Source organism: Aquarana catesbeiana, linkage group LG01, assembly GCF_042186555.1.
Source record: "Aquarana catesbeiana isolate 2022-GZ linkage group LG01, ASM4218655v1, whole genome shotgun sequence".
NCBI lineage: Eukaryota > Metazoa > Chordata > Amphibia > Anura > Ranidae > Aquarana > Aquarana catesbeiana.
The window spans coordinates 15,428,016-15,435,323 of record NC_133324.1 but is presented as its reverse complement, the minus strand read 5'-3'; the positions used below and the strand labels follow the sequence as shown (position 1 = coordinate 15,435,323).

At 45.6% G+C, this 7,308-nt stretch overlaps 1 pseudogene; it reads right to left on the bottom strand.

Moving 5' to 3' along the window:
- Positions 1 to 260: 260 nt before the first annotated feature.
- On the bottom strand, positions 261 to 2,608 carry LOC141124159 (syntabulin-like; annotated as a pseudogene).
- Positions 2,609 to 7,308: the final 4,700 nt, after the last annotated feature.

Sequence of the window (7,308 nt, the reverse complement as noted above, 5' to 3'; positions counted from 1 at the left end):
TGCTCCATTTTGTTTTAGACTTTGTTTGCTTCCTGGGCATCATGCAATCAACACAAAGTGATCAAGAGCTACACTCAATTGACAAAGTGCTGGGACTACATCCATATCCTAGGAACCACATGGGTCTATTAGATTACAAGAGAAGATTAAAACTAATTAGAAGGTAATATACAGATCCCCTTTAAGCATATAGTAAAGGACAGTGTCCTATTAACATTGTAGAGAATTGAAATTCTAGAAGAAAAAAAAATAAAAAGATGTAGGGTTTAAATATAAGGTCTGTAGGATGTTTTCCTAAGGGTATGCAAAGCCATTAGACAACAGCCACGCATCATAGTGCCAATGCTATACACAGGGTCTGGATATCCTCTTTGTGGACCTAATGCCCATAGAACTGTATGAATAATGGGCACAGCCACCACAAACAGGTCGGCCAAAAAATGGTCACTCCAGTGTCTTTTAGCTATGCACATGTGTTGCATATCTCTGCTTGGCAACTCTGGCAAAGGTCCTCCAAAATCAAGTTCTTTCATGGCACGGTTTGAGACTGAAAGGGTTTCCTTGCCCAGAGAGTCAGGGGATAAAAGGATAGCAATGTTTGGATCATCAGGGGTCAAGTCAATGAGATTTGTGGAACCAGAACACTTGGCATGAAGACCACACATAATGGAAGATGATGTATTAATAGGATGGTCATTATGGGCCTTATCCATCTTGAGGATCTACTTTTTGAGGTCAAGGTTGTAAGGAACAACATCAGTTTGGATTGCCTGTTCCATCCTTTGTGAACCCTGGGCCCACTTGGAATGCATTTTCTCAATTTCTTTATCAAAACAAGCTGTGGATTGCAATTTGGTAGAATTTAGATTTGCCAAGCTACCAAGATTACTTCTGGTTTCCATCAAGACTTCATCGTAAAGGTCATCACGGTTTGCCAGATCATCATTCAAAAGGAGATCACAGACTGCCATCTCCTCAGTTGCTTGGTCCTCCATTAGAAGTCCTTCTGACATCTTATCATAAATTGCACTTTCAGTCAGAGAAGCTCCTGGAGAGTTACAAAAATAATCCAAACACGGTTCATCTCGAAATTCTTCATCTTGAGCCAATTCCATAGTAAGCAGAAGGGTCTCCAATTTCTTGTTTTGAATATTTATGTCTATGAAGTACTGTATTTATTGGCGTATAACACTCACTTTTTCACCATGAAAATCGGGTGCAAATAGTGCGTGCGTGTTATATGCCAATACTTCAGTTTTAGCTGCCTCGAAGGGGACAGGGAAGGGGGGCTGGACGAGCACCGTCAGATTACATAACGTGAGAATCTCCTGTTTACTTGGCGGCCCCTGTAATAGGAACTCCCGTCTCCTGGGCTGCCATTGGACCACTGTTCTGTCTATTATAGGAGATTCTTACTGTATGTAATCTGTCAGCGCTCGTCCCGCCCCCCCCCTCCATGTCCCCTCTAGGCTGCAGATGGGCATTGATCAGGCTGCACTGATGGCAATGGTGAGGCTGCTGCATTGATGGCAATGGTGAGGCTGCATTGATGTGGACTAATGAGGCTGCATTGATGGCACTTGTGAGGCTGCAGATGGGCATTAATCAGGCTGCATTGATGGCAATGGTGAGGCTGCAGATGGGCACTGACCCTTATTTTGCTTCAAAGTTCCTTAATTAAAATGTAAGTTTTTTCCTGAAACTTCCCTCTTAAAATGAATGTGCGTGTTATACGCCGGTGCGTGTTATACGCCGATAAATACAGTATTTCTGAATTCCTTTGTCCTTCTCAGCCAAACTGTTTTTCATAGTTTCAATGAACTGCTTTAGCTGCTTGATCTCCTTTCGAGCTTCCTTCAGAGCGAGCTGGGCCTCAACACAATGGCATTCCTCTTCAATCCAGTCTTCCCTCATACGAGTCAACTGAGATTTCAGGTCTTCTATTTCTGCTTCCCTTTCTTGCAGTGAGTTCTGGGATTCTTTCAGTTTTGCCTTCAGGTGACATATTGAGACTTCTTTCTGCTGCAGCGGAGTCAAATACTGTTCAGGAGAGGGTGGCTTGATGCCGTGATTATCTCCACAAGATGATTCCCACAGAGCACTGCAAACAGATCCTTCTCTCGAGTGGCAGGTGGACTCTGTGCAGGCTTTCCAGATGAACTGTTGTGACCTCGCCCATGGGACACTCGGTTGCGTGAAAACAAGTTTTTTTTTCCTCCAGATGCAGTGCTCATATGGACCTCTGGTGTGGATATACTGCCAGTACTACTTGACGAGCTGAAATCTGTTTACTACCAGTCTTCATTAGTCCACTCTTTGGCTTGTTCTTATACCTCGTAGACTGATTGCTGGGGCAACCGGTGTCATCTGAGCAGAAGCTGTTGCTACTTATGGTCCTGGCAGAGCTGCTGGAGGTAAGTTTAAAGTCTTTGCTGTCCTCCTCTGAAAATGGGGATTCAGAAGATGGGGACACTTTCTGCTTTGGCAAGTATGGACGCAGAACTAGGCTTGGGATACGACTCCGGGCAATCTCCTTTTCTTGCATTTTCTTGCTGTCCTGAAGAGGTCCCATGATCTACACAGCAGAGAAGCAGAGCTCCAAATCTGCTCCCTTATACCCTGTGTGATCTGGGCGTTCACCTATCCCCTTTTGGTGGTATTTGATCACCTCTGCAGTTTTTATTTTTTGCGCTATAAACAAAAAAAGAGCGACAATTTTGAAAAAAAAAACACAATATCTTTTACTTTTTGCTATAATAAATACCCAACTTTTTTTTCCAAAAAAATATGTTTTCCTCAGTTTAGGCCGATATGTATTCTTATACATATTTTTGGTAAAAAAATCGCAATAAGCGTATATTGATTGGTTTGCGCAAAAGTTATAGCGTCTTCAAAATAGGGGATAGTTTTATGACATTTTTATTATTAATTATTACTAGTAATGGCGGCGATCTGCGATTTTTATTGGGACTGCGACATTATGGTGGACATATCGGACACTTTTGACACTATTTTGCGACCATTGTCATTTATACAGCGATCAGTGCTATAAAAATGCACTGATTGCTGTGTAAATGACACTGGCAGGGAAGGGGTTAAACACTAGGGGGTGATCAAGGGGTTAAGTGTATCCTAGGGAGTGATTCTAACTGTGGGGGGGCGGGCTACTAGTGACATGACAGCGATCACTGCTCCTGATCACAGGGTGCAATAGATCTCTGTCCTGTCACTAGGCAGAACAGGGAAATGCCTTGTTTACATCAGCATCTCCCTGTTCTGCCTCTCCTGGCCGCCATTGCAGGCCGCTGGCAAAAATCGAGTTCCCGGGACCCGCAAGCGCACTCCCGAGGCATGTGCCCGCTGGGCAGCAAATTTAAAGGAACATACAGGCACGCCCATTTGCCTGTCCGTGTCATTCTGCCGACGTACATCGGTGTGCGGCAGTCAGGAAGTGGTTAATATTTTCCTTTCGGGAAGGTGGTGAGTGAAATCTTCCCTCTCTTGAAGAGTGATGGGTGTCTCTGGTATCTGACACTTTAGGACAGGGGTCTCAAATGGACTACCCTCTAGCTTGTATTTGTAATTGTTAGCCTTGCAATGCCTCATGGGACTTGTGGTTTTGCAACAGCTGGAGGGCTGCCAATTTGAGACCCCTGCTTTAGGATGATTTGGATACTTAGTCCTCTACTGGTCACAGTGGTTCTTCCACATTAAGTGACTACATTGTTCTGTAGTGATTAGCTGGTCTACTGGTCAGAGGAACCACATAGCATGTACATAGCAAAACTGACACCCCAAAATACATTCTGCTACTCCTCCCGACTATGGCAATACCACATATGTGAGACTATTACATAGCCTGGCCACATACAGAGGCCCAACATCCATGTAGCACCGTCAGGTGTTCTACAAGCATAAATTACACATCTCATTTCTCAATCACTTATTACAGTTTTGAAGACCCTGGAGCACCAGGACAATGGAAACACCGACAAAATGACCCCATTTTGGAAAGCAAACACCCCAACGTATAAGCTATGAGGCATAATGAGACTTTTGAATGGTTCATTTTTTTCCAGAAGTTTTTGGAAAATGTGGAAAAAAATGAAAACGCAAAGTTGTCCATTTATAAGATATGTCCAACACACAGCATGTACATAGCAAAAAGGACACCCCAAAATACATTCTGCTACTCCTCCTGAGTATGGCGATACCACATGTATGAGACTTTTACATAGCTTGTCCACATACAGAGGCCCAACATACAAGTAGCACTGTCAGGTGTTCTAGGAGCATACATCACACACAGAAACCTATCACATTGTTGAAGGCCCTTCATATTTCTAACACATAGCATGTACTGTGCATACCAATTACAAACCAAAATAAATTCTGCTGAGCAAAGGGTAAAGAAAAGATTACCTGAGGTTTTAATAGTGCAGTGGTCCATAAAGGAGAGCATCGGTCCAGGCAGCAGGCAGGAACGTGGACAACGACAGCAAAACAGGCAGCAGGCAGGAATAGTCAGTACAGGTAGAGATGTTGTCAGCACAGCCAAAGCACAGCAGGTCCAGATAGCAGGCAGGGATGTGGTCAGCAGTAGCAAAATGATCAAAGGATCATCCATGCAGCAGGCAGGAATACTGTCCATAGTTAGTACATGCAGCAGGCAGAGGTATGGTCAGCGCAGCCAGAGTATTTGTCCAGGGAGCAGGCAGGACCATCAAGCTTAGGGCATCGGTCAGGAAAGAATGGGGACAGGGGTAGAGGCTTCTCCCACCCAAATCGCTTTGAAGCCTTCGAGCAACCAGACCCTGTTCTGGGAACACAGAAAACCAAAAACTGGTTTTCTGAACTCAGAACACTATTCTGGAGCCCCTCACATATGTGAGACCCCTGTGTAACAGGGTGAAAGATCAATCCAAGGGGCAGGCAAAAGGCAGAAATAGACGGTAGGCAGAGGCATAGTCGATACAGTCCAGGGTCAGTTCACGTGAAAGACAGAAACATTTGGGATAAACAATGCAGATGGTAGGCAGAGGCATAGTCGAGAAACAGGCCAGGGTCAGTTCACATGGAAGACAAAGATATGGTTGGTTGAGGCAGGGAAATATTCAGGACAGAAACTGAAAACGGGGAAATGGCAGTATTAGAAATATGGGCTAATAGTTTTTGAGAGTGTGATATCACTTGAAGTATTCTCCGATGCAAAGGCCAGGTTGAGAGGGACAGTCGGGACAATGGAAGCTGGTGTCTTTCCTCTTTTGGTGCACACCCAACATTTTTTTTGGCGTCGTCTTTTGGATCCTGATGGTGAAATATGGTCCGGAAAATGGCGCTCATGTAGTCTGCTGACACAATCGGAGCAAATGCTTTCTGGGGGGGATACTTGTTGGAAGATCAGGGCAGTGACAATGTCTTCAATAAACTTTATAAAGGTGGTGGGTGTTTCCGCTGATTTTTGGTAGATGATGAAAGAATTTAAAAGGGCCAAATGAAAAAAGTTAATTGCAACTTTTTTGTACCAGAAGAGGGATTTTCTTGTTGAAAGATAGGGCTGCAACATTTGATCGTTCCTCAAGCTTGTCGATTCCCCCCTTTGAATGGTTGTGGAGACAAGATGCTGTGGGAAGCCCTTTCGGTTATTCCTTGTTGTACCACAGGCCAAAGTTTTTTTTAGGTATAGGTGATGGAGAAGGGGCAAACTGGTGTAATAGTTGTCCATGTAAATATGATACCCCTTTTGGAGGAGTGGGAATGCCAACTCCCAAACAATTTTTCCACTTATTCCCATGTATGATGGACACTCAGGGGGCTGGAGCTGGGAATCTTTGCCTTCGTACACGCAGAATGAGTGCACATAACCAGTGCCCTCACAGAGCTTGTTGAGCTTCAAGACATACCTCGCCCCCTTACTGGGGATATATTGCTTGATTCCCAGCCAGCCTGTGAAATGCACCAGGGATTCGTCCACAAATATGTCTTTTTCAAGGACATAAAGTTCGGCAAACTTCTTGGAAAAAAAAGTAATTAGGGGGCGAATTTTATTTTTAAAAATTGGCATATGGTGGATGGGTTTGGTCAACCAATACTTATGCATTTCATTTTTTTTTGTAAGCCCCATTTTGAGCATTAGGCCTAAAAACAATTTAAGCTCCACCACTGTTAGGGGTCTCAATTCAAAAGGGCGGGCATAGCTGGAGCTGGGGTTGGTTGCAATGAATTGCTGGCCAAAGAGATTGTGAGACAGTGTTGATCTGCACACCTGGCTGTGCTGTAAAAGGGGGGATTGTGGCTGACCCTGTGGTAGAAGGCAGCCACAATGGGTTTGCCAAGGCATCTGGAAGCTGGGTTTGGGCCCTAATTCCTTGGCATGCACTTGTACTGGGCCTTTCCTCCTGGGGTCTAGCAGCGCTTGTACTGGGCCTCTCCTCCTGGGGTCTCTCGCCGTTGGCACTGCTGGTAGCTGCCTGGTGTTCAGACCATTGTCTTTTTTGGACGGACTGCTTCCTCATCTGATTTGGATCCTGATGTGCTGCCTTCAGGGGGCTCATATTCCAAACCAGAATCAGAATCATAACTGAGTGGTGAGAGCTCCCCGTTGCTATTATCGGTCAGACTGAGTATTTGGTATGCCTCTTCTGGGGTGTACACCTTTCTGGACATCGTAGCAGACTGGCTGTATGTACTCTGGTGGCAGGTACTCTGGCGGCAGGTGGTGAGGTGGCGGGTACACTGGTGAGGTGGTGGGTACTCTGGTGGCAGGTGGTGAGGTGGCGGGTACTCTGGTGGCAGGTACTCTGGTGGCAGGTGGTGAGGTGACGGGTACTCTGGTGAGGTGGTGGGTACTCTGGTGGCAGATACTCTGGTGGCAGGTACTCTGGGGGCAGGTGGTGAGGTGACGGGTACTCTGGTGAGGTGGCGGGTACTCTGGTGGCAGGTACTCTGGTGGCAGGTGGTGAGGTGGCAGGTACTCTGGTGAGGTGGCGGTTACTCTGGTGGTGGGTACTCTGGTGAGGTGGCAGGTACTCTGGTGAGGTGGCAGGTACTCTCTGATGGACAGGTACTCCTGATGGACAGGTACAAGATGACAGGTACTCCTGATGACGGGTACTAGATGACAGTACTAGATGACAGTACTAGATGACAGGTCCTCTTTATTTAGGGGGGGGAAATCTTGGCACAGTAGTACATATGTATAGTACAATGTGTAACTCACTGTTAGTTGATCTCCTCCTCACACTAGATCGGTGTGTGAAGAGGAGAACCCAGCAACAGTGGTTACACACTGGTGTTTTGTTTACATTA